The sequence below is a fragment of the Camellia sinensis genome, chromosome 12 (genome assembly GCF_055761805.1).
Source record: "Camellia sinensis isolate YWXY chromosome 12, ASM5576180v1, whole genome shotgun sequence".
In the NCBI taxonomy this organism is placed as follows: domain Eukaryota; kingdom Viridiplantae; phylum Streptophyta; class Magnoliopsida; order Ericales; family Theaceae; genus Camellia; species Camellia sinensis.
Genome location: NC_138972.1, coordinates 23866588 through 23894408, shown reverse-complemented (window position 1 = coordinate 23894408; position 27821 = coordinate 23866588). Strand labels below are relative to the sequence as shown.

At 42.7% G+C, this 27821-nt stretch overlaps 2 long non-coding RNA genes across 2 annotated transcripts; both read right to left on the bottom strand.

The window, feature by feature from the left end:
- Positions 1-743: 743 nt before the first annotated feature.
- LOC114265140 (uncharacterized) lies at positions 744-3133 on the bottom strand. Its single transcript, XR_014345702.1, has 2 exons — positions 2833-3133; positions 744-1075 (listed from the first exon to the last, which is right to left on the bottom strand). It is a non-coding gene; the product is annotated as an uncharacterized LOC114265140 (long non-coding RNA).
- Positions 3134-5830: 2697 nt separating this feature from the next.
- On the bottom strand, positions 5831-10837 carry LOC145804101 (uncharacterized). Its single transcript, XR_014345701.1, has 2 exons — positions 10573-10837; positions 5831-6162 (listed from the first exon to the last, which is right to left on the bottom strand). It is a non-coding gene; the product is annotated as an uncharacterized LOC145804101 (long non-coding RNA).
- Positions 10838-27821: the final 16984 nt, after the last annotated feature.

Genomic DNA, 27821 nt, shown 5'->3' with positions numbered 1-27821 from the left:
CAAGCTGCTCGGCTTGGCTCGGCATGGCATGCTGCTGGCTTTGGCTAGGCTGCCTTGGCCTGGGCATGGCATGGCAAGCTGCTGGCTTTGGCTTGGCATGGCATGCTGCTGGCTTTGGCTAGGCTGCCTTGTCCTAGGCCTGGCATGGCAAGCTGCTGGCCTTGGCTTGGCTTGGCATGCTGCTGGATTTGGCTGGGCTACCTTGGCATTGGCATGGCATGCTGCTGGCTTTGGCTAGGCTGCCTTGGCCTAGGCATGGCATGGCAAGCTGCTGGCTTTGGCGTGGCTGCGGCTCTTATCATTAGACGTGCGTTGCTTGCGAAGGTGTGCATAGGCATGCGAGAACATGCGCGCAACACGCGCACCGCGGTCAAAAGACCGCGCGCATGATATGCGCTCAGGCCGCGCTGCCCACACCCCGGGCATGCCAAGTCAGGCTGTCGACGCCGCGCGCATGCCATGCCGCCCACGCCGCGTGCATGCCAGGCCAGGCTGCCCCACTCACGCCGCGCGCATGCCGTGCATTGCTGCCCACGCCGCGGGCATGCCAGTTCAGGTTGCCGACGCCGAGCGCATGCCATGTCGCCAACGTCGCACACATGCCTGGCCAGGCTACCTCAGCTGCGCGCATGCCATTCTGTCACGCCCCAAACCGGCCCCTAAAAGTTTGGGCATGACCCGTTTGAAAACGAACACTTAACCTGTAGTAAATAACATATGGGGCCTCATCGGAAGCATAAAGTAGGAAAATAACTATACATATAAATTCCATTGAGCTACATCTACATGCCAGGACCTCTTATACATCACATTCATCATAGAAAATAGATAAAGCTCCAAACCATATGTTGTAGCATCGGTGATAAACAACCATATGTACAGACCCAGCCCCATCATTGGGCTTATATAAAAATCATTGAAGTTCTACCTCTTTAACTTTAAATGGGTAATCAAAATTAAGCCAACATTTCAATAGACTTTACAAAAATAAATGGCTTCATGCAGTGCCTGAACCCATGAAGGTTGACAAAAGAAAACGGGTGTCATGACTAGGACTGACCACTTGGTTGGTTACCTACAGAAACATACATTAGACAGAGTGAGCCAAGCTCAGTGAATAGTAATACATAAATAAAACGATACTTAAATTGAAACATAACACATAGCAATGCACATAAAGATGTAGAGTTCACATAGTTAGTCTGATTCTGTGCTACGTACATAACGGCCTTAAGTTCAATCTTGTAACATAAACATAATGGCTATAAGCCCTTGAAACATGGTGGCTATAAGCCCTTGAAACTTGTGGCACTAAGGACCTTGAAGCATGTGGCATAAAGCCCTTGTAACGTATGGCACTAAGGCCCTTGAAACATATGGCATAAAGCCCTTGTAACATATGGCACTAAGGCCCTTGAAACATATGGCACTAAGGCCCTTGAAACATATGGCATAAAGCCCTTGTAAAGTTGGCATGAAGCCCTTGAAAAGTTGGCATGAAGCCTTTGGACATGCATATATGAACCCAAGAGGTGTCTCACACGGACTCTAGAGATAACTCACAATGTAGCACTTAGTTCCGTGTAGCACTTTGTTTCATTTCATAACAACTTATATGGATGGCTATAAGCCTCATAACTTTCACATATGTATGGACTCAAGAGGTGTCTCACATGGACTCTAGCGGTGGCTCACAATGTAGCACTTAGTTCCAAGTAGCACTTTGTTCCATACCAATAATCATTAGGTCTTACAGACGAAACCATACATGTAATGTCATACCCCGGAAATAAATTCATACATATGCATTATGCTTGAATCATAAATAGAAATCAGAATTCATACTTGCTTATACTTGGCACTGTAATAGTGCTAGCAAATCAATAATAAGTTTTTTTTTTTTTTTGTTCGTTCCATAAAGGAATCCTCCAACATTGTGAACTTGTAGCATACTTAAACATGTACATACATAAACTGGTAACATACGTAAACTTGTGACAGACTTAAACTTGTAACACATACTTGAAACATACCTGAACATACTTGAACTTGTAACATACTGGAAACATGCCTGAAACATACTTGAACACCATTCATAAATTCAAACGGAACATATCATAACTAGAGCATTTCTTGTTGTATCGTGTCATTATCGTACGCTTAACAATGAGAGACTAATTCACATTCTCATGAGGGTCACATAATGATGCTAAACTTTGCACTTATATCGTAGATTCTAGATCACTTCCAATTCATAAGCAACATAACAAATTAACTTCAATTCATCTGGATACATGTAGCTACTCTTATATTTACTCAGAATCCATTCTTCAAGAATGAACATAAATTCTTTTGGGTAAATGACTTACTTTACGTGCTCTCTTATCAATAGCATACACCTTTGTGTAATCATTCTTATATGTTAACATAGTTGCCTTGCCTTGTAATTAACATAGTCCTAATGGTAACTGTTGCATCATTCCCATGAGTTGACATAATTAACGTAAAGTTAACAGGACATTCCTGATAATTAGTAACGAAAAGTAAGTACATTCTCATTAGATTATAGATGACTTTATTGGTTTCACAATTTCACAGTTCGGCCCTTGGCCTGAGGGGTTCACACAATCACAAGTTCCTTCGATGTTTTCATAATTCCAAAATGTTTCTCACATAACATACATAACTTCATAAACTCTTTTGAAGTTTCCATAATATCACAATGTTTCTCACATAGCATTCATAACACTTATGTCAACATAATTCTTACGACGAAGATTTAACATCAATAACGATAAATGGTTAAAGGTACATCAAAGTACTACTACTCACAGTGATCGGTTCCCGGTGGTAATGGTACAATGTCCTCGTCTCGACCTTACCCAAACCTTTGTTCATCCCTTAGTCTCTTCAATTTTTCCCAAGCTTTTGGTTGATCTTTCCTCTCTCTTCTATCTTCTTCAACCATCTTCAAGCTTCCATGGATGTTGAATTCCTTAGGGAGAAGCTTTCCCTCTTCTCTCTCTCCCTCTCTCTCTCTCACGGTTCTCCTTCCCCTTTCTCTAGATATTTTTATTTTTTGTTTGGTTCAAAATAGATGAGTTCAACAACTCATAAGGCATATATGCATATATAAAAGCTTCCCACAAATAGGAAGGGCAAACACACCCTTACGAATCGCACAAAATCACATTTCAATTAAACTTCCCAAATAACTCTAAAAATTATGCTGATCATAAATATGTCCCCTGTTCCGGTATCTGAAGTCTTTAAGGCCTTTAATTTGCAGTATAAAGTTAATCACCCAAACGTCCATTAACGAATCAGACAAATTAGATTTCAAATTAATTTTCCCAAATAATTCCAAAAATTCCCATTAACATATCCAAGTACTCAATTTTGATTTTTGAACCCATAAAGGTCGGTAATTCCCATTTTAAGTCCGTAACTCAACTGATAATGCTTCAATTCTAATATATATAATTAAATTAAACCACATCATTTCATAGGGAAATAAAGATGATTTCTTATACGCATTTTGGGGTCATTACATCCTTCCCACCTTAAGAATTTTGGTCCTCCAAACTTGATTCTCCTTGTCACAAGTCTAGTTCCGTCTTGGACATATAACATTTCTCAATCATTTAGCCATTCCCAATTTTATACAATCAATTTCAATGGAGGTTGCTCCCAAAATCACAAGTAATGCGTCTTTACTGACTAATTGGTAACCCACTCGATAGTAGTATGTAATAACATCAAAGTATCGTCTCATTATTCATCACTTGTACATTTTAATTTATTACTCCACAAATCATATCTTTCACATAATATGACAACTTAAGGGTATTCAGAAATGAATTCATTTCAGCATTCGTTCGCATGCAGCTCATAAACTATCAAACATAATTCAAACTCACAAATAACCCCCATTATCATAATTCCTCAAAGGTTAAGGAAACAGTCACGACATAATCACGTTTCAAAGGTATATACCTCGTACAATAATTAGACTCATTGTAGTAATTAAATTCTAACTCAACGACTTCATGGTTCTTTGTTCATTATCTGAATTAGACTTATCCGTTCAAATCAAATCTCTAACAAACTCCAAGTGCCAACCTAAATTTCATATCAAGAAATTACATGTTCAGAGTAGAGGATTCGTAAAATCAAATACAGATCAAACCTTGATGGTCATACTTCCCACATTACAGTAAAGTAGTATTCATTTAAAATCCATGCTGGCTTAGAAGATCTCAAAGTCAACATCACGACAGCAAGCACATAATACATTTACCATGAAATTCTTATATTCTTGTTCCATAGGTAGTAAAATGTTTCTAACATGGACAAAAACATTTTCCAAAAATATGTAATACATAAAGTTCTTCAAACCCTTCATACGTACATACAATACGTTGTTCAGAGATATTACTCAGAAACTTATCAGGCCTTTCAAAGATATTAGATGATGGAATAATTCTCAATAGCCTTAAACTTATTTAAACTTTGACAGAACAATCTCCGATTTAACTTATAACAGATAGGCAGAATAACTTGAGGCTCAACATAAAGCTTTCATCAAGTATGCAACAATAAATTATCAATTAAAGAACTCATTCACGCATAGCAGAATATTTCTTTCAGAAATCTTGTCATATCTTGAACATTCGGAGCTTCGTAGCGTATCTAGTCATTTTGGAAAATTATCTAGAAAGCTTATCATGTCATAAACATGTCGGAAGTTCATAACATTTGATCATTTCGAAAAATACTTACTGTTTAAAAACATGTGATCACAAATCATCCTTATAGTATCAAAACAAAGAACATACAGTTTCGTAACTTCTCGCAACATACTAGACACTTGGTCATGTCGTCATAAGTTCAAGTTGACTAGTTAGTCATAAACTTTACTTAACCCCTTTTTAAATACAGAATAGGGATTAGTTTAACAGTTTGCATTAAAATGCAGAAACAAAATTCCAATTTTTTTTTTTTTTTTTTTTTTTTTTTTACCGGTATCATATGGGCAGACTCATCATATAGGTGGGGTTCTTCATATTATTCGACCATTCCTTGTAAGAAATCCTGATTGCAGATTACAGATTACGCATGAACAAAACAGAATCACTATATGTATAACTTTTTATCACAGCCAGTCCTTTTCAACATATTACAAAGTATCATGCGAAACTTATTTTAGCAACTATCAACTTACAATAACCTCTCGAACTCGCAAGTTTAAACATTGTTATAATAAGAAGGATGTGCCTATGTTAAAGAAAGTGCACATCGCACATATTATCTTATGTGCGCACTAAATCATGTAAGTAAGTCATCTAAACAGATGCTTCGCAGATATTTATCAATTCTACAGTCACAATTAATAACACACATTTCACTTAGTCATAGGCATATAACTTGTCTTACCGTTCAACGTGAATTCTTACCACGCTTCCGCTGCGCAACTTTATTGATTTAATCCCATCTGCAGGTCTTACCATGTTCTGCATAGTAATCAATCACAATATATACAAAAAATGTATAACAGACATCAATAATAACCATTGCGGTTAGCGTCATTACATGTACCATTATCGTTGCTATCAATTCCTTTCATGTGCACTAAGGATGTCATACATGATGCCTAAGTCTTTTCTGGACATCCTAAAGCTCAATGGATTCGTGTGTGAGATAGCAACTCGTGCTCTGATACCACTTGTCACGCCCCGAACCCGCCCCTAAAAGTTTGGGCATGACCCGTTTGAAAACGAACACTTAACCTGTAGTAAATAACATATGGGGCCTCATCGGAAGCATAAAGTAGGAAAATAACTATACATATAAATTCCATTGAGCTACATCTACATGCCAGGACCTCTTATACATCACATTCATCATAGAAAATAGATAAAGCTCCAAACCATATGTTGTAGCATCGGTGATAAACAACCATATGTACAGACCCAGCCCCATCATTGGGCTTATATAAAATCATTGAAGTTCTACCTCTTTAACTTTAAATGGGTAATCAAAATTAAGCCAACATTTCAATAGACTTTACAAAAATAAATGGCTTCGTGTAGTGCCTGAACCCACGAAGGTTGACAAAAGAAAACGGGTGTCATGACTAGGACTGACCACTTGGTTGGTTACCTACAGAAACATACATTAGACAGAGTGAGCCAAGCTCAGTGAATAGTAATACATAAATAAAACGATGCTTAAATTGAAACATAACACATAGCAATGCATATAAAGATGTAGAGTTCACATAGTTAGTCTGATTCTGTGCTACGTACATAACGGCCTTAAGTTCAATCTTGCAACATAAACATAGTGGCTATAAGCCCTTGAAACATGGTGGCACGAGGCCCTTGAAACATGGTGGCTATAAGCCCTTGAAACTTATGGCACTAAGGACCTTGAAGCATGTGGCATAAAGCCCTTGTAACGTATGGCACTAAGGCCCTTGAAACATATGGCATAAAGCCCTTGTAACATATGGCACTAAGGCCCTTGAAACATATGGCACTAAGGCCCTTGAAACATATGGCATAAAGCCCTTGTAAAGTTGGCATAAAGCCCTTGAAAAGTTGGCATGAAGCCTTTGGGCATGCATATATGAACCCAAGAGGTGTCTCACACGGACTCTAGAGGTAACTCACAATGTAGCACTTAGTTCCTTGTAGCACTTTGTTTCATTTCATAACAACTTATACGGATGGCTATAAGCCTCATAACTTTCACATATGTATGGACTCAAGAGGTGTCTCACATGGACTCTAGCGGTGGCTCACAATGTAGCACTTAGTTCCAAGTAGCACTTTGTTCCATACCAATAATCATTAGGTCTTACAGACGAAACCATACATGTAATGTCATACCCCAGAAATAAATTCATACATATGCATTATGCTTGAATCATAAATAGAAATCAGAATTCATACTTGCTTATACTTGGCACTGTAATAGTGCTAGCAAATCAATAATAAGTTTTTTTTTTTTTTGTTCGTTCCATAAAGGAATCCTCCAACATTGTGAACTTGTAGCATACTTGAACATGTACATACATAAACTGGTAACATACGTAAACTTGTGACAGACTTAAACTTGTAACACATACTTGAAACATACCTGAACATACTTGAACTTGTAACATACTGGAAACATGCCTGAAACATACTTGAACACCATTCATTAATTCAAACGGAACATATCATAACTAGAGCATTTCTTGTTGTATCGTGTCATTATCGTACGCGTAACAATGAGAGACTAATTCACATTCTCATGAGGGTCACATAATGATGCTAAACTTTGCACTTATATCGTAGATTCTAGATCACTTCCAATTCATAAGCAACATAACAAATTAACTTCAATTCATCTGGATACATGTAGCTACTCTTATATTTACTCAGAATCCATTCTTCAAGAATGAACATAAATTCTTTTGGGTAAATGACTTACTTTACGTGCTCTCTTATCAATAGCATACACCTTTGTTTAATCATTCTTATATGTTAACATAGTTGCCTTGCCTTGTAATTAACATAGTCCTAATGGTAACTGTTGCATCATTCCCATGAGTTGACATAATTAACGTAAAGTTAATAGGACATTCCTGATAATTAGTAACGAAAAGTAAGTACATTCTCATTAGATTATAGATGACTTTATTGGTTTCACAATTTCACAGTTCGGCCCTTGGCCTGAGGGGTTCACACAATCACAAGTTCCTTCGATGTTTTCATAATTCCAAAATGTTTCTCACATAACATACATAACTTCATAAACTCTTTTGAAGTTTCCATAATATCACAGTGTTTTTTTTTTTTTTGGGTGAATAAGAAATAATATAAAACAGAAAGATTTACAAAAATACAAGGGGCATACCCCAGGCCCTAACAACAGAAAACAACACGAGCCTCAGCCCACAGGCACCGAAGCCCAAAGAGACACCAACAAAAAAACAAAACCAAACCTAAGAGCTACATCCGAAAATTAGGAGAGCCAAAGGAAAACTTTGCCAATCGGACTGTACAAAGGCCATATCCTATGATGAATAGGGACCTTGTACAAAGGACAAACCAGCAACCAACAAGCACCATTACAACAGTCCAAAAACTCCCTACACAACCCGTAGGGATGGGCACCATCACACCCACAAACCTCCCTACACAACCCGTAGGGATAGGCACCTGTAACAAAATAAATATAATACAAAAATTGTAACCCAAGCAAGCCAAAGTGATGAACCAAGAGGGGCCCATCCTACCGAATTGCTCAAAAAACCTGTTACACGAGATACCCAAAGACACATGAATCCTCCTACACAACCCGTAGGAATAGGCAAGCTGCAAACTACAACTGTGAACAAATAAAAATAAAAATAAAAATAAAGACCACTGATTTGCTCTCATTAGTAGCATAGCAAGGCGCTTGAAGCAGCCATCACTATGGTACATACACACCCTGCCAACAGCTACCCAATTCTGAATAGCAATCAGCCACCACTCCTCCACAGCAAGAGAGAAATAAAAGAAATGAAGATAGCTTATAAACCCACTGAAATGCCTAGGCAAGGCGTTACTTGCAGCCATCACCGAAGAGTAGATCCACACAGCGTACAACGCCCAAGAGGTGCGCTGATTGCAGCCATCTTCACACCACCAGGCAAACCCCGACACAGATAGCTGCCAGTGCCCAAAGATAGTAACCAACGGCAAATTTCTTGCAGCCAAAGTCCAAATCCAATAACCATCCGAGATAAACTGCCAGGAGCAAACCCACCTTACAAGTTGCTGCTTAACCTGTTCAATATATAATAGAGAGGAATTTCCATAACAATATATTGAGTCATACAGGAGAAGAAACAACAAGCATACAATATAGGACCTCCCCTCACTCGACCCACAATAAAAGAGAGCTCTCCACTCAATGTAAGGGCTCTCATCACTCGGCCCACATATTCCGTGCTCTCTCATTCCAGCCAGCTGGACAATGAACTTGAGATTCCATAAACCTGCACAAAAATATATATAATATATAGTACATGTTAGTCTAAAAAATATGTACTTCCTCCCCCCACTCAACCCACATTTACAAGAGGAACTGTACTGGCTCACATCACTCAACCCTCCCTTCATAGGCTCCAGATTTTGTGAATATTTGGGATCCATAATAGCTGATAGAATCTGAGAATAACACCATCTGCAAGACAACACAAGTTGTTAGACAAAACACTCTTTATCTACTCACCATCACTCAACCCTCAATGTAGGGAGACTCACACCATTCGAGTTCCTTTCGGCTGCAGCAGTTTGGGACTGCAACAGGATTTTAGAAGGAAGGTTCCATTGTTCCAGATACCAGTTGTCACCTGCATAAGCTTTCACATTTTCCATAGAAAGAAGTCTACCCCTAACCATTTGGATGATAGAGTTAGTAACAACCTCTTCAGGTTTGAAGACCTTACTAAAAATTCTACTATTTCTCTCCATCCAAATAAGGTAGATAGTGCAGAGAAAAGAGAGTTTCATAATCATAGATTTCAGAGATTTACCATTGATAGATTTAGTAGCAAACTCAACAAGTTCCAACCAGGGCAGAGAAGGCCAGTGGGAATTACACTTAGCTTGGATAACAGCCCAAATCCTAGAGGAGTAGTGACACCTAAAGAACAGATGGGAATGGTTTTCCTCAGGGGCACAACATAAAGGGCAGCTAGGGCTGGTAAGAAGACCAAAGATTTGGAGTCTATCCCCAGTGTTAAGTCTCTCATGGATAGCCAGCCACACAATGAAACTAACCCTAGGGATAACAGGAGGACCCCAAACGAGATTAGACCAAGTAACCTTTGGGCCCTTGTCCCTCCAACAATCCCAAGCAGAGTGAATAGAAAAGGAACCATCAGTAGTCAAACTCCACACAGGAATATCAGGGGAATCAAGGGAAGGTTTAAGAGAAGGAGGAGTGGCAGCAATCCATTCCTGTATCTCCCAAGAGTTAGGAAAAGGCCAGTTCCAAGAATCATTTGAGATAATTGAACTAACCTTAGAATTGTCAGGAAGGTTGGTATCATACAAAATTCTAGGACCATACCGAAGCAAAAGCGAACCAAAGGGGTGCCAGTTATCATGCCAGAGGAACACATTTTCACCATTACCAAGTTTGGATCACTGGGCATCTTAATACCCCCAAAACTCTTACCCTTAAGTAAGTAGGACTTAACCCATTGACACCACATTGAACATTCCCCACCCGAAAACAAATACCAAACATGTTTGGCTATAGCCGCTCTATTCCAAACCTCCATATCCTTAAAACCAAGCCCACCCTCATTTTTTTTTTTTGCAAACATGCTTCCAAGCAATTTTAGCACTATGCTTTTTCAGCTCCGTCCCAGACCAAAGGAAAGATCTGAGCAGATTTTCAATGTCGCGGAATCACAGTGTTTCTCACATAGCATTCATAACATTTATGTCAACATAATTCTTACGACGAAGATTTAACATCAATAACGATAAATGGTTAAAGGTACATCAAAGTACTACTACTCACAGTGATCGGTTCCCGGTGGTAATGGTACAATGTCCTTGTCTCGACCTTACCCAAACCTTTGTTCATCCCTTAGTCTCTTCAATTTTTCCCAAGCTTTTGGTTGATCTTTCCTCTCTCTTCTATCTTCTTCAACCATCTTCAAGCTTCCATGGATGTTGAATTCCTTAGGGAGAAGCTTTCCCTCTTCTCTCTCTCCCTCTCTCTCTCTCTCACGGTTCTCCTTCCCCTTTCTCTAGATATTTTTATTTTTTGTTTGGTTCAAAATAGATGAGTTCAACAACTCATAAGGCATATATGCATATATAAAAGCTTCCCACAAATAGGAATGGCCAAACACACCCTTACGAATCGCACAAAATCACATTTCAATTAAACTTCCCAAATAACTCTAAAAATTATGCTGATCATAAATATGTCCCCTGTTCCGGTATCTGAAGTCTTTAAGGCCTTTAATTTGCAGTATAAAGTTAATCACCCAAACGTCCATTAACGAATCAGACCAATTAGATTTCAAATTAATTTTCCCAAATAATTCCAAAAATTCCCATTAACATATCCAAGTACTCAATTTTGATTTTTGAACCCATAAAGGTCGGTAATTCCCATTTTAAGTCCGTAACTCAACTGATAATGCTTCAATTCTAATATATATAATTAAATTAAACCACATCATTTCATAGGGAAATAAAGATGATTTCTTATACGCATTTTGGGGTCAATACGTATTTTGTCCACGCCGCGCACATGCCATGCATTCCTGCCCACGCCGCGCGCATGCCATGCCATGCTGCCCACACCGCGCGCATGTGAGGCCACGGACGCCGCACGAATGCCATGCCAGGCTACCCCGGCCATGCGTATGCCAGGCCTCCCACGCCGCGCACATGTCATGCATTGCTACCCATGCCGTGCGCATGCGAGGTTGCCCACGCCGCACGCATGCCATGCATTGCTGCCCAAGCAAAAGGAGACTGGAAAGTCAAAGAAGAAAAGATGATGATGTATCACCGGACCTTGGACTTGTTAATTCCTTGGTTTGAGAAGCTAAATTTTGCTCATCTACTAAGAGAGAACAACAGGTTCGCAGATTCTTTAGCAACTCTATCTTCTATGATAGACATCCCGTCCGGAGTCCGGATGCGTCCAGTCATCATTGACCAGAAATTTGCACCAGCCTACGAGTCGATCGCCACCATAGATGAGGTTCAGGACGAAAACCCCTGGTATTACGACATCTGGAATTTCTTGGAGAAGGAAATGTATCCACCAGAGGCAAACGCCAAGGATAAAAGGGCAATCAGAAGAATGGCCATTCAGTTCATCATCTGCAGGGGTAAGCTGTATAAGAGAGGTCATCTGGGAACGCATAAGTTGTGTGTAGAAGCTGAGGAATCAAAGCGCCTGATGGAGGCCATCCACGGAGGGGAATGTGGGGCACATATGAATGGAAGATCCTCAGACAGGGTTACTGTTGGTCCACCATGGAGGAGGATTGTATCGGCTTTGTTCGACGATGCCACAAATGCCAGATCCATGCAAAGCTGTACAATATGACTTCGCCATGGCCATTTTCAGTTTGGAGAATCGATGTGATCGGGGCTGTTACCCCGAAAGGGTCGAATGGGCATGAGTTCATCCTGGTCGCGATAGATTACTTTACGAAGTGGGTCGAGGCCCAGTCTTATGCGGTGTTGAAGGCTTCACATGTTGCGAAATTCATCAGAAACGACATCATCTGCCGCTATGGGGTCCCAAACCAGATTATTTCAGACAATGGTTCCCATTTCAAAAAATAGGTGATTGATTTGTTAAAGAAATACAATGTGGCTTTTCATAAGTCATCTACCTATCGGCCGCAAACCAACGGAGCGGTTGAGGCCGCCAACAAGAACATCAAACACATACTGCAGAAGATGGTGGAAACCTACCGAGACTGGCCAGATAAGTTGCCGTTTGCTCTGTGGGGCTACCGGACTTCAATTAGAACTTCTACTGGGGCGAATCCGTATTCATTAGTCTATGGGATGAAGGCCGTTCTACCTATCAAAATTAAGGTTCCGTCATTGCGAGTATTGGCTGAGTGTCAAATAGCCAAAGCAAATTGGTAGCAGAGCAGATTCGAGGAACTCATGCTCTTTGATGAGAGAAGATTGAAAGCATTGTACCATGTTTAAGGTTATCAGCGCAGAATTGCCCGAGCTTTCAACAAGAAGGTTAAGTCCAGGAATTTGAAAGAAGGAGATTTGGTACTCAAGGATAATCGAGCTCCCATCCATGACCCAAGGGGCAAGTTCAGACCCAATTGGACTGGTCCCTACATCATTAAGTCTATTTGGTCGGGTGGAGCTGTCGTTCTGATGGACCTAGATGGCCTAGAGTTCTCCCAACCAATCAGCATGGACAAATTGAAGAAATATTACCCCTGAGAGGCTCGCTAGGCCGAAAACCCGAAAGGGCGACCTAGGAAAAAGTTAGAACACGAAAAATTAGAAAATATAAAAACTGAGCTCGCAAGGTTGAAAACCAGCAAAGGGCGGCCTTAAAAAAAGTTAGAGCGTAAAAGGAGAGTGAAAATACTCGAGTGAACCCAAGCCTGAACTACGTAAGTCTTGATTTCCATCTTTAGGATACGTAGGCAGCCTCATCCTGAAGTTCAGCCATAAACTTTTCCCCGATCAACTTTGTCCATTTGATCGTCTGGGGCCATCTTTGTCTATTCAGCATCCAAGAGCTCAGTTATGATCTCCGGTGCAGTGCTTGGCAGACTAGGGGCAACTTTCCAGTTGCTGGGATCCGGGGTTTGTGCATCTCAGTGACAGATCTTAGGCGTGTCCAGTTCTGATCCATATCGAAAATAGTTTTGAAAAGTTTTGATAAAAGTTGACTTTGTTCAAATTAATCTTTTTACAACTAAGACCATTTTTGGACCAAAGCGGAAAATTTTCAGTACCACAACCTTCAAGTTCATTGATTTCAGTACAGAGTCCTCCTGCTCTTGCATACAAATTGAAGTTGCATTTTATTACATTCATAAGGAAAACTTGAAAGTACTAATAAAGCAATAAATCCGGGGCATAGTCAAGTCAGGTGTTCCTGCGCCCCCTCCCAGAGCTAGTCGAAGCCCCCGGTGCCCAGCTGGGCCCGATCTGTGCCTCCTCATTAAGCCAATCTATGCACTCATCAGACAAAGTACAACTGAAAGTAGGAGTGGGGGCCAGGAGTTCTCTTGTCCTCCACGCTGTGGCCTGCGGAACAAGCTGCGCACCTCGAAATGGAAAGGCAGCAGGATATTCTATCCCCTCTGTGGGGCAAATCTGGTCATGGCCGAACTGGCGTTGGAACCAGAATGGGAAATAGAACACACAGTGAGTAAAGCCAATCAACTGAATCCCAATCTGTCGGGACATGCTGTAGCCCATTGCCGGTAGATTGAGCCAAGAGCATCGCCAAGCAATGACGTCGGCAGATTAATTGCACATCCAGTCGAACCACCAATCCTCATCAAGGGCGTTGACCAGACGTTGCCTGGAGAAGTAGCCGCGAGCTGAGTATGCTGGGCAAGAGTCCACAACCTACAACTTGTCCATCAACCACACCTAGGTAGGCATGAAAAATGAGAGAATAAAAAATAGAGAGATGTACGATGAGAGAAAAAGTGAGAAAAGGGTTTTGTGAGAAAAAGAGTTTGAGGGCCGAGCGGCGTGAGTAGTACACATGTGAGATTGGCTGGGAAACATTACCTGCAACAGTAGTGGACTCCCCACGAATCTGGTCGTCTCTCGGCGATGAAAGGCGTCCAAGCCCATCAATGTCTCAGCCAGAGTCATGGCAATGCAGCCCTTGCCCTCCTTCAAGCCTTGGGCAACCTCAATTAACCGGATGCTAGATCCTCCGAAGCTCGAGACAAACAGAAAATGAGATAGCATGCACAAACAGAGGGCGTGTCGCCGGAAGCCTTGCCAATGATGGTCGTTGCGATCGCCGGCATCGGAAAACCGATAGATCAAACTGGGAATGTCTAGCATTCCGTCATAAATTAGAGACCGAGCGTCACACATAGTGAGTCCACACATTCGCCCTAAGGTTTGGGCATGGCCAAAATTAAGATGGGGCAGGATGTCCTTGTCACGCCCAGATCCCAGTAAAACTCGAAAATCTTCAAAGGTAGGACACACTTCTTGCCTGCTAAAGCTAAACACATGTGTCACCAGATTCCAAAACCTTGTCGCCGCATGGAGAAACGGGAGGTGTATCGGGGTACGACCCAGAGTGAATAGTGCGTTTATGCCGAAACCCCATAAATTCAGCTTTTCCGAGCCATCCAAGTTGTTAATCCAGGACGAGAGATTCTGGGCAAGAAATCCCTTCATTTCGAGCAAATCAGTGTTGAATTGAGTAGAACTACGAAGCTAAGGCCTTTTGTAGGAGATAAGGTGTGAGTGGAGGACAGATGTCAAAGTTCTGGTGGTCCCAGAAATTTATGGCCGGCCGGTCAAATGTAGTGCCGACCAGCCACCACTTTTGGCCGGTGACAAGTTATCATGGCCGATGGCCCCTACCCCTGGCCGATGGTCTTCCTCCTTGTTCTATGAACTGTTTATGCTGAGGATTGGGGAATTCTACCACCTCCAATGCTCTCCGGTGATCGATTCTTGCAGAGTCATGCCTATTTGCTTATCGAGTTGTCGTATATTTGCTTATCGAGTTATGTTTCACTCACTTTAGGTCCATGATTTGCTTATCGGGTTGTAGTCGCACTTGTTTGGTTGTATCGAGTCTCTATGTTTTGCTTATCGAGTTGTAAACGGGTTCACTACCTGATTATTACGATGCGAACACTTTATTTTCAAACAAATTTCATTCATATTGTTATGTGATCCCATGCGATGCGATGCATAAAAAGCACAAAGGTAACACCCTGTTGAACAAAAATAGCAATTTCATTTCCATCACGTGTTTTGCGAAAATACACAATTTTGAAAATGATAACAAACCCTGCCTGAGGGAGTGCAATGTGCTTAAACTACTAGTAAAAAGGAAAGTAAAGCAAAAAGAGAGTAGGGCAGCAAAGTATCATAGTTGATACCAGTAACCCATCCCTTGAGGTCAATACATCTCTCGCGCCTTCGTTGGGATCCATTGTTTAGTGTGGCACCTCAAGTTTCTCAAGGCAGTGCAAGGAAGTACACCTTTGAAACGTCTGTAGACCTCTGAGTTGACCTCAAATTGTGTCTGCTATGAGCAATGCTCCGTGCGTGCGAGGAGCATCCCCTACCGTATCCTTTGTGTATATTGTGAACTCCACAAATCACTTCAATTATAATGTATTGCAGTACTTTGTATTTCGACATCTTGGATAGCTTACCTTTACAAGATTTCAAGTTCCTATACACATTGCGTGCATACGTGAATTGCTTTACTTACATGTGTTCAATTTCAAGTTTCTTTTTATACACATTGCGTGCATACGTGCATTGATTTACTTACATGTGTTCAATTTCAAGTTCCTATACACATTGCGTGCATATGTGCATTGCTTTACTTACATGTGTTCAATTTCAAGTTTCTTTTTATACACATTGCGTGCATACGTGCATTGCTTTACTTACATGTGTTCAATTTCAAGTTCCTTTTTATACACATTGCTTGCGTAGACCGCATGCTTTACTTACATGTGTTCAAGTTCCTTTTTATACACATTGCTTGCGTAGACCCCAAGCTTTACTTACATGTGTTCAAGTTCCTTTTTATACACATTGCTTGCGTAGACCGCACGCTTTACTTACATGTGTTCAAGTTCCTTTTTATACACATTGCTTGCGTAGACCGCATGCATTACTTACATGTGTTCAAGTTTCTTTTTATACACATTGCATACGTGAATTGCTTTACGTACATGTGTTCAATTTCAAGTTTCTTTTTATACACATTGCGTGCATACGTGCATTGATTTACTTACATGTGTTCAATTTCAAGTTCCTATATACATAGCGTGCATACGTGCATTGCTTTACTTACATGTGTTCAATTTCAAGTTTGTTTTTATACACATTGCGTGCATACGTGCATTGCTTTACTTACATGTGTTCAATTTCAAGTTCCTTTTTATACACATTGCTTGCGTAGACCGCATGCTTTACTTACATGTGTTCAAGTTCCTTTTTATATACATTGCTTGCGTAGACCCCAAGCTTTACTTACATGTGTTCAAGTTCCTTTTTATACACATTGCTTGCGTAGACCGCACGCTTTACTTACATGTGTTCAAGTTCCTTTTTATACACATTGCTTGCGTAGACCGCATGCTTTACTTACATGTGTTCAACTTCCTTTTTATACACATTGCTTGCGTAGACCGCATGCTTTACTTACATGTGTTCAAGTTCCTTTTTATACACATTGCTTGCGTAGACCGCAAGCTTTACTTACATGTGTTCAAGTTCCTTTTTATACACATTGCATGTGTTCAAGTTCCTTTTTATACACATTGCTTGCGCAGACCGCACGCTTTACTTACATGTGTTCAAGTTCCTTTTTATACACATTGCTTGCGTAGACCGCATGCTTTACTTACATGTGTTCAAGTTCATTTTTATACACATTGCTTGCGTAGACCGCATGCTTTACTTACATGTGTTCAAGTTCCTTTTTATAGACATTGCTTGCGTAGACCGCATGCTTTACTTGCATGTGTTCAAGTTCCTTTTTATACACATTGCTTGGGTAGACCGCATGCTTTACTTACATGTGTTCAAGTTCCTTTTTATACACATTGCTTGCGTAGACCGCAAGCTTTACTTACATGTGTTCCAGTTCCCTTTTATTCACATTGCTTGCGTAGACCGCTCGCTTTACTTACATGTGTTCAATTTCAAGTTTCTATACACATTGCTTGCCTAGACACACGTGCTTTACTTACATGTGTTCAAATTTCTTCATACACATTGTGCACGCTGTCACGTGTTCTTTACTTACATGTGTTCGTGCCTTCAGAGCATTGTTATGCTCCCCATTCGACTTGCGTTGTCACGCACTTTCAATTGCATTATTAGGCATGTTGCTAACAATATTGTACCTGTTAAGTTTGCTTTCTTTGTAGGCACGATATTGTATGTATGGTTCATTTGAGGCTGGGGCAACCAGACGAACCGGACAGGTACTGTATTCTCCGAGTGAGACGTATCGAGAATTGCATATTTCTCTTACATCCTTTCTTCATTGTAGTGTAGTTTGGTCTATGCTAGCTTAAAACTGTCGCATGTTATGCTTCGTTACAGCTTTCTTTGCATGATCATAAGTTATGTTTGGCTCCTTGCATTGTCTTTTGCATTTTGCCCCAGCCTGCGAGCGCATACCTTTGCTGTTTTGTATGTTTGTCTAAGTCTTCGGCCTTGTCAAAAATGGGTCGTCTCCGGGCTTTGACATTCACGCCCATCATCTTATGACTTCTGAGTTCTGTCAAAGAGGGCCAACTGTAGACACCCCATTTTTGACCGTCCTCAAGACTTGGACATCACCGTTTGAACACTCGGTGATCATCCTTGTTTGTGTTCGTCTTGAGTTCCCAGAGGCCTCGGTTACACGCCTTGCCTCAAGATCTCTCGGCTCGACTGTTTTGTGCTTGGTTGCGGACCAAGAGCTTGTGGATGTGTTCCTGAGGGAAAGGGATGGCCAGTCGACCAAGCCTCCTGTCCACCGGCCACCTTGCATTTCAATCAGCCAAATGTGATGGCCGGCCGGCCAGTTTGACTGCCGGTCGGCCACTTTGATGGCCGGTCGGCCAACTATGATTTTCAACAGATATCTCTGTAGATAGCTGGCACAACTGTCATTCTAGGCCATACCCCAGCCCATACCTGGACGTGGGTGTTCTGAGGAGCTGCAGATTGATACATATCTATATCAATCAAGCTCTCTCACATAACAAGAGAGAGATATACAACTTTGAGCAAAAAAAAATCTCTCTCTCTACATTTTCTACCTCTCTCTCTAAGGTTTAGGGCTTGTTTGTGCTCAAAAGTGCATTTTCTTTGCACTTTTGCACACAAACACCTAGTTCTCTACTCCCTTTATTGAGCTGAGGTTCTTGGAGGGGATTTTTGGGGTGATTTGAAGCCTTTTTTGGTCCAAAAGTTGCTGATTTGCTGCTGTGCTTCAAGGGTGAGCTTTTCACCTCTTTTAAGCCTTATTTTCATAGCTTGTTTTGCCATATTTGCATGCTGTTTTAGACTTACCTCTCAACTAAAAAAGTCTTGTTTTTAAGTCCCTAACATGTTTGTTTGAGCTCATTTTGGTGTTGGGGGTGATCTACCCTCTTTTGAGCTTTGTTATGCCTTGTTTTGGACCACTTTTGTTGACCTCCGAGCTGGTCTTTTCTTGGCCCTTTAACCACTGAATTCTAGAGGAATTTCAGTGGTGGAGATGGGGTTTTGAAGTCCCAAATGGGTAGGGGTTGTACCTCCTCCCTTGCTTTTGTCGGTTTGTGTTAATGGCTCACCAAATGAGCATGTGTTTCCATCTTCTTGAGCCCTTGTTTGAGCATGTTTTCGTGACTTTCTAGACCTGCCTTGACTCTATTTTTGCTTGGTTTGGTCACCCCTTGCATGCTTCTAATACTTGTAGTGTAATCCTACTTGAGGCTCATCAAAGTGACATGTTTCTCAAGCATGATTTGGCTCCTCTTCAGCATGTTTTTGGTAGTATCTTGGCATGTCATAACTCTGTTTTGCATTGGTTCGGACACTTCTTGCATGCTCCATGTACTTGTAGTGCAATCCTCTCTCTAGAATTAATATATATCATGTGTTTAGAACCATCATTCTAGCATATTTTGGTTTAGCTCTGAGAAGATTTTGTCCATGTTTTGCCATGCTTTAGCTCTGTTTTGGGCTGATTAGAGCATCCCTCATTGGCTTCTTGCACTTGTACTGTAAATCATGCTTATTGGCCCACTTTGCTTGGCATTTTACCCTTTCATTCTAGCATGTATTGCTTGTTTTTAAGCATGGTTTTGGCATTGTTATGGCATGCTTAGGGACTATTTTGAGGCATCCTTGATCACATGACATTGTTGCATGCTTGTTGAATAGTTCACAGTTCGCATAATATGACATGCTCATGGTGCTTGCATGGTGTATGTTTAACATGTTATCGCATGTGGTAGCTTGTTGTATCACATGTTGTGGCATGCTTGTTACATTGCATTGTACATGTATGCTCTGTGTTCCTTAGGTTGTTGACACCTTTGATTAAGCATGATAAGGTGGCCAACTTGTTGAGTCTCATGTATTGTTTGCACACACTCATTTTTCTATCAATTGATGCAAGTCGACCTCATTGGCCATCATGTATTGAGATGCGTGATTGGTGGCCCGCGGGTCGAGGGCCACGCTCCTTTGAGTTCACTACATGATAGGGGGTGTGGCCATGCACACATTTGTTTGAAAATTTCATGCCATACACTGCTTGCCCTCTGCTGCTGTCAACAGCAAGTTTCAGCAGGAAGAATTGGCCGGCCGGCAGTGTTCAATGCTGACCGGCAAAACGTGTTTGGCTGAGAGCATAAGATTTGGCCGATAATCCCATTCCCATGGCCGGTGGCAATTTGTTCTGGCCGGTGACACTCCAGGGCAATCAGGGTGTGATTCGAAGCAGTTCTGGAAATTTATGTGATCCGCAGAGGGGCAAGGTAGTGTAAACAGAGGCAACAGTGCTATGGCAGCGAGTTTCCGAGCGAGGCGAGTCAAGCATGCATCATTCGCGCATTCTGAGGTAGAGCTGCAGCAGTCTCTTTAAGCTTCACATTTAGTTTATTATGTAATTAATTTGTTAATTAATAAAGGGTCTGTAATAATTAATTAGCTAGGATAGTTGATTCATTATTTGGACTGTATTATTCTTTCGGTCCCTACGAGTGAGGGCTAACATGTAATAAGTGTGGGTGCGTGTGTGCATGTCTTCCAATTCCCCACTTATTTCTCCCTTTTACTTACCTGCTTTCGATGGTTAGTATTAGGGCATATTTAAATTAGCATACCTTATGCTATGCATGCGTGCATCCATACATTTGTTCTACATGCACCGGGCTCGGTACATCATACTAACTGCACTTGTATTTCAATTCCAAGTTGAATACCTGTTAGTTGTAGTATTTTCACATGCCATCTTCAGGATAGCCGAGCCTATTGTAGTTGCATCTTACATGTGTTGCATTAGCCATCTCAACATAAACTAGGATCATGCACATGATTACTAACTAGCTTCTGTTCTGGCTTGGAGTACTCGGTAAGCATTTATGCTTTAGCCTACCGCATGCGTGTGAGTGTTTCCATAATAGCATGATTACCATGAGGCTAGCTGCTTAAGTGATATAACTGCTTGAGTGCCTGTAGGTAGAGGTCGAATTACCTAAATTGGAATAATGCATTAAAACTGTGAGTTTTAAGCCCACTAGAGAGTGACAAAACCATCTTCTCTAAAGCCTACTTGAGGGTGGCAAAACCTGCATTTTAGCCTACTTGCGACTAGCAAACCATTTTCAAAACAAACATGCAATGTTTTGTTCCAATTTAGGCGATTTGGTCTATACTTGTTTGCTGTGCGCATAACATAATAATTCTAGGCTAATAACCGGAATAAGAACACATAACGTTTTCAAAAACAGATATCACGGTTAGTAGAGGCCGATCTTCAGATCGGGCGAGAGGGGGTGCTCATAGTTGACCTTCCCCAGTCATACCCAAGCTCCCGAGCCGAGGTAACTTTGGTGATGACGGACACGTGGCCTTTGGCACCGAGTCTGGGTTTCCTAAATTCCCCCATAAAAAATATTTAGGTGGCTACTCTGTATCTGGGAAAGCAGTCCATGTTTGACACTACTTTTCTAAAAATCTGTTTTCTCAAAAACGATTTGCCGGATTTGGACTCTTTGGTTCAGATTAAGAACCGTGACACAAATCGAGTCCGAACTGTAGTGAGGCCCGAGGGCGCATCTACAGTTTCTGGCGACTCTGCTAGGGATTTTAGAGAGCTTGACTCGAACTCATGATATCCTGTTTTGATTTCATTTATGTGTCTCTTTGCATTGCATGTGCATTGGTGCGCCTAGGACACCGTGTTTGCCATCTGCCATTCCTAAACGGTTTTCCGGAGGCTTGACTTTGTCAAAGCATGCCATAAGGCTGACCGGTTGTGGGCACTGACAGTATGGGAACACAAACCCCGGTTTTACCGGGGCACCCTTTTTGACCATTCGACCTAGTGCATATCGAAATCCATAGTGACTATTCCAAACTAGGACAGGTTGCTTACCCGATGTTAGGTTGTTTGAAAATTGCTGCGTGCATAGTGAAACCCTAGCTCTTGACAAAAATAGGATAGGGAAACTCTACCCGAACTTAGGGGTGTTTTGGCTCTCTTTTATATGCTACATGTTTTTAGAGTGTATCTATGCAAGGAACACAAATATCAGTTCGCGAGTCTGAGTGTCAGGCCTGCGGGCATCAGTGTTTTTGGGAATCAGTCATCTACGGGTATCAGATTCAGACTTAGGGGCAACGATTTGGAAACAGTGATCAGTTATTAAGGAACAGTACATTCAGCTTGTTGGCAATTTATTGTGATACCCAGCTGTGTGTTGTGTTTATTTTACGTTGTTACGCTGTCCAATTGTCTGTTTATTTATACGCTTTATTTATCTTTTTATTAGGTAGGCGAGCACAATTGCTTCTGACCCAGTAGATATTCCCCAAGCACTCTGGACTAGAGGTCGTCGAATCCATCGATCTGAGGATTTGGTAGACGGACAACCAGTGTTCCACTCTCTACCCTCGGTTACTAGACGGAGGACAGTTAGGCAGAGGGCACCAGTTCAACAGTCAGTACAGAGGGCTTTGTCTACCCCACCCGTATACAGTAGGGATCAGGATTCTGCTTCTCCCACAGAAAGGGAACATATACCGATAATTCAGTCAGAGTAGAACAGTATGGCCAATTTAGAGGAGATGGTGCGCTAGCTCCAAGAGACTATGAAAATGATGCAGCAGGATGTTGTCCGACAGGCAGAGTTCGCCAAGCAGCAGATCACGGTTATGAATGAACAAGCAGAGTTAATCGTGAGGTTACAGCAGCAAACCGGAGCATCTGCTTCGCAGCAAGTTCCTTTCTCGCCAGGAATTCCAACCCCCGGGGAAACAGCTAATGTTCAGAATGATACGGACATTCCCACGGGACCACCTCCATCCCCAATCCTACCCCAAATCCAACCCCAGTTATCCAAAACACCCACCAACCTACCGAACTCTCCCTTTGAGTTCGAGACAAACCCCATAGCATTGAAGGTGAGCAAGCTTGAAAAGCTATTCAAGAGATCCCAAGGAGTCAAGACCATCCCTACATCGAAGATGGATATACCGACGCAGCTGTGACGCTGCCTGACAGATTCAAAATGCCGCACAGTGATCGATTTGATGGGTTCGGGGACCCCATGGTGCACCTGAGACTGTTTCAGACATTTTAAGGCCAATGGGCCTCAGCAGAATTCAGAAGCTGTCTCTGTTCGGCCGAACCCTGTCGGGTGTGGCGGCCATATGGTATGCCAAATTAGAAGATGATGTCAAGAGAAACTGGGACGAGATGGCTGAGGCCTTCATTACGCAATACTCATACAATACACAAATCGATATTACAACCCATGATCTCGAGACAACAAGGCAAGAGCCTAAAGAGAGTTTCTCAGAATTCGTGACCAGATGGAGGGCCAAGGCTTCGATGATGACCTTAAGGCCTACATACAAAGACCATTCGGATGATTGTGCGCAATCTTCAGCCGAAGTTGATGCAAAAGATGATTGTACTCCCCTTCCCTACCTTTTCTGATCTACATGAAATGGGGGTGCAGATTGAGGATGCCTTAAAGCAAGGCTTAATTGATAATGACCGGGAGCAACCCCGAAGAACTTTCAACCGCAACACTAATGCAGGCCCGAGCAGTACTACAACTACAAGAGCCTCCGAAGTGAGCATGGTCACCACCAACCCCACTCCAAGAACCATGGCAGCTGCGCCATTCTCCAACGCGTCCGGAAGCCATACCCAAACAGCCAAATACCCACCCAAAAACACAAGAACCTTCGCTCCACTATACATGCCCCTATCCAAAGCTCTGGGGGTTTTAATCAGAAAAGGGCATTTAAAGCCCCTAGAACCACGGCCTTTACCAGAAAGACTTCCCCCTACCCACAACCCAGCCAAATATTGCGCATTTCACCAACAGCACGGTCATGACACCGATCTGTGCTTCCAATTACGTCATGAAATTGAAGATCTCATTGATAACGGGGTGATTCTGCCTCCCGAGAAACCCAATGTTACAACAAACCCTCTCCCCACACATAACCAAGCTCCACCGCCTAAAAGGATCAAATTCATCCAAACTGGGGTCGTCCCTTACGATCCTAGCATCTATATCACTCCTTCCCACCTGCCTAAGCTGGAGGTATTCCTTCCCGACTGCACCGACATGTGCATGATGGACATCTCCATGACCCGACCTAAGCCAACGGTGGTGACTATCGAGAATAGGAGAGAGGAGATCCCAAAGGAGAAGGAGGTTGTGGAGTCAGAGTCTGCAGAATCTGGGAGTCGTGTTGAGAAGACATATAGTCCGGGTGACTACATTTCATTAATAGGCCAGGATGGGCCAGATGTGGAATTGCCAACAGGGGGAGAACTATGTGTGATCCAAGGGGATAGTCCGGGACAGGGAACAGATGATTTAGGGGCTGTGGAAAAGGACCTTGCCAATCTCCAGTTTTACAGTGACCAAGATCCAGGGGCGCAGCAGTCAACTGGTTTGATTATGAGGAATCAGCAGAGGCTATTGGGTGGTTGGATGATCAATTGGATGTGGTGGAAGAGTTCCAACCAGGATAGGGTCTGGCAGGGGCACGAATGTCGATGACAGTTGAGAGAGTCAGAGAACAGAATACATCACCGAAGAGCGCCGGTGTTAAGAATTTCGCTCGGGATTGGAACATTCTGAATACAGGAATTATTGTGCAGCCAGCTGTACTGACACAGTTGGAACAGGAAAGGTTTGAGGATTCTGAGAGAATCAGGAAAGGTAAGGCCCATGTGGGGACTGAAACTGCTGTGTGCACAAGGACAGAAGAGGCTGCGAGCATGTGGGCGGAAGGTACTGTGAGTACAATCATACCAGAGCCGGACAGGTGTTTGTCGGCTACCGACGGAATGTGGTGGGAGGACGATGATTTATGTCTTGCCCACACGGATGAAGATTGGGGGAACAACCAACCAGACGATACCTGGTACATTGGTGAAGTCGACCATATGACTAGGAGTGGACGGTATTTCAAGCCTCCACATCTAGATCCACTAGAGGCGTCTGGGAAGGATAAGGAAGCTGAGAAACAAAAAGAGAAGCAAATCGAAGAAGAGGCTGTACTGAGGCAGTTAAAGAAGATACAAGCAGCCATCTCCATCTAGGGACTACTTATGGCGTCACGAGTGCACAGACAGGCTATCTTATCGACCACACCCGAACAGCTGGTGGGCTTAGTTTTTCCGGGAGGAGCTACCTCGATGTTGACTTTCTCTGACAAAGAACTACCACCTGAGGGTGCGAACCATAACAAGCCACTCTACATCTCCGTGGAGTGCAGAGACAAATGGATACCCGTAGTACTTGTCGATATAGGGTCTGCCATCAATGTGTGTCCAACAAGGACTGCCTATACAATCGGTTTGAAGACCGCGGACTTTGTGCCAACAGCCCAGGTGATTCGGGCATACGACAACACAAGCAGAGAAGTCATGGGGACAGTGAAAATTTAGACCAAGGTTGGGCCGAGACAACATGACATAGATTTCCATGTCTTAGAGGTTCCTGCCACTTTCAACCTACTCTTGGAACGACCGTGGCTGCATCAGGTGAAGGCAGTATCATCCACCCTGCATCAGATGGTGAAATACCCCGATGGGAAGGGAGTAGCCATTGTTTTCGAAAATTCATCGATCCACCCGCCTCCAGAGGTATCTACACCAGTCTTAGAAATTGAGCACGGAATGGAGGATGTGTTCATGTCAGGCTTTACCTTAGCTGAGGCTCGGGTTGTACAGAACATCATGGCTATTAATGAGGGGGTATATGTCAGTGCTCAATCAGTATACCTCATGAACAAACTCCAACACATCCCCGGGATGGGATTAGGAAGGAGCGGCCGGAAGGGCGTCGCAGCATTGGCCGAAGTGCCACATAACCCTCATACCTTTGGCTTGGGTTATCTGCCCACCAAGGAGGATTGGGTAAGGAAATGAAAGGAAATGGCTGGAAGAGCCAGAGCGAAACAGATAGGGAAGCCTTTTGAGTTGATGCATCGGCCCATCCAGGGTACCCTAAACGGGCGCTTCGTTAGGGAGGGGGAAGATTTTCCATTCTGTGGTTTTCCGGAGCCGTGGCTGAACGCGGTGAGGATGTGCGTACCGGGGTTCGAGATTTTCTTTGACCTAGAATTATCCGGGGAGGATGTTGCCGAAGAGCAGACGGACCCATTGGCTGAGGCTGAGCAGAGCAAGAAAGTGCAGTCTGAAGACACCGAACTTGAGATGGGGGTAGCACTGGCATATCTACTTTCAGATCCTTCGATCGACCATAAGTGTTTGGGGGATAACTTCTCGGTGTCCATGATCGGGAATGAAACGGCTACGGGCCTACCATCAACTATTTTGGATGCATCCATCGCACCCTCTCTAATTTGGCAGTATGAAGAGGGATTTTTATCAAACAGCGCCGGGTCAGGTAGTGAGTCAGAATCTGATTCCACCGAGTCTTGTGAGTTGGAATTAGGTTCCAGCTCAACTGAGTCTGAGTCCGGTATTCCTGGGGGTGATAACCCGGATGCCACAGTCCTGTCCTGGTCGTCTTTTTCTTTCTCCTTTGAGTTTGTTGTAACAGAAGAATCGGACGGTTTGGAAGTACTTAATGAGAATAATGTGGATGTGGTTTCCGAGTACTTTTCTGTGCCTTTGATATATTGCTTAAATCAGGACTTTCAAAATTTTGACGAAAACGATGAGGGAGAAATTCCTCCAGTTTTGCAACGATTAATTGATCAAGAGCAGGAAAGATTTGTTAAACCTTTAGTTGATGAAATCACTACTGTGAATATTGGTACTGAGAAGGACCCGCGGCTGGTCCAGATCGGGTCCACGTTGTCTTCAGAGGAATGCGAGCGCTTAGTCGCTTTATTAAAAGATTTCAAAGATGTTTTCACGTGGTCCTACGAAGACATGCCTGGAATTGATCCTGAGATTGTACAGTACCGGATCCCTCTTGACCCCAAGGCCCGACCCATTAAGCAAAAACTCAGAAGAATCCGCCCGGACTGGGCCATCAAGATTAAGGAAGACGTCACCAAGCAAGTCGATACAGGCTTCCTGCTGGTATCCGAATACCCGGCTTGGTTGGCCAACATTGTTCCAGTGCCGAAGAAAGATGGCAGAATCCGAGTATGCATGGATTTCAGGGATTTGAACAGAGCTAGTCCAAGGGACAACTTCCCCTTGCCACATATTGATGAGTTGGTGGATTTCACGGCAGGGCATGCTTTGCTTTCATTTATGGATGGCTTCTCAGGTTACAATCAGATAGTGATGGCACTCGAAGATCGGGAAAAGACTGCTTTCACCACCCTGTGGGGGACATACTGCTACAGAGTGATGCCGTTTGGGTTGAAGAATGCTAGAGCTACATATCAACGGGCTGTGACCATGATATTGCATGACATGATCCACAAAGAGGTTGAGGTGTACCTGGCTGACATGATTGTCAAGTCCAAAGAAAGAGAAGGCCACTACACCGCCTTGCAAAAGTTCTGCCAAAGGATCAGAGAATTCCGGCTGCGACTGAATCCTCAGAAGTGTACGTTTGGTGTTATAGCGGGGAAAATGCTGGGGTTTCTTATTACGCAGAGAGGTATCGAAGTCGACCCTTCCAAAATCAAGGCCATTCCAGAAATGCCACCACCAAGGACTTGAAAGGAGGTGCGAGGCTTTCTGGGGAAAGTGCAATTCATAAGACGGTTTATCTCAAAATTAACCTTGACATGTGAACCACTTTTTGGTCTCCTGAAGAAAGGAAAGAAATTCCAATGGGACGGCCGATGCCAAACTGCTTTTGAACAGATCAAGGAATACTTACAGAACCTGCCCGTGTTGTCACCGCCAGAGCC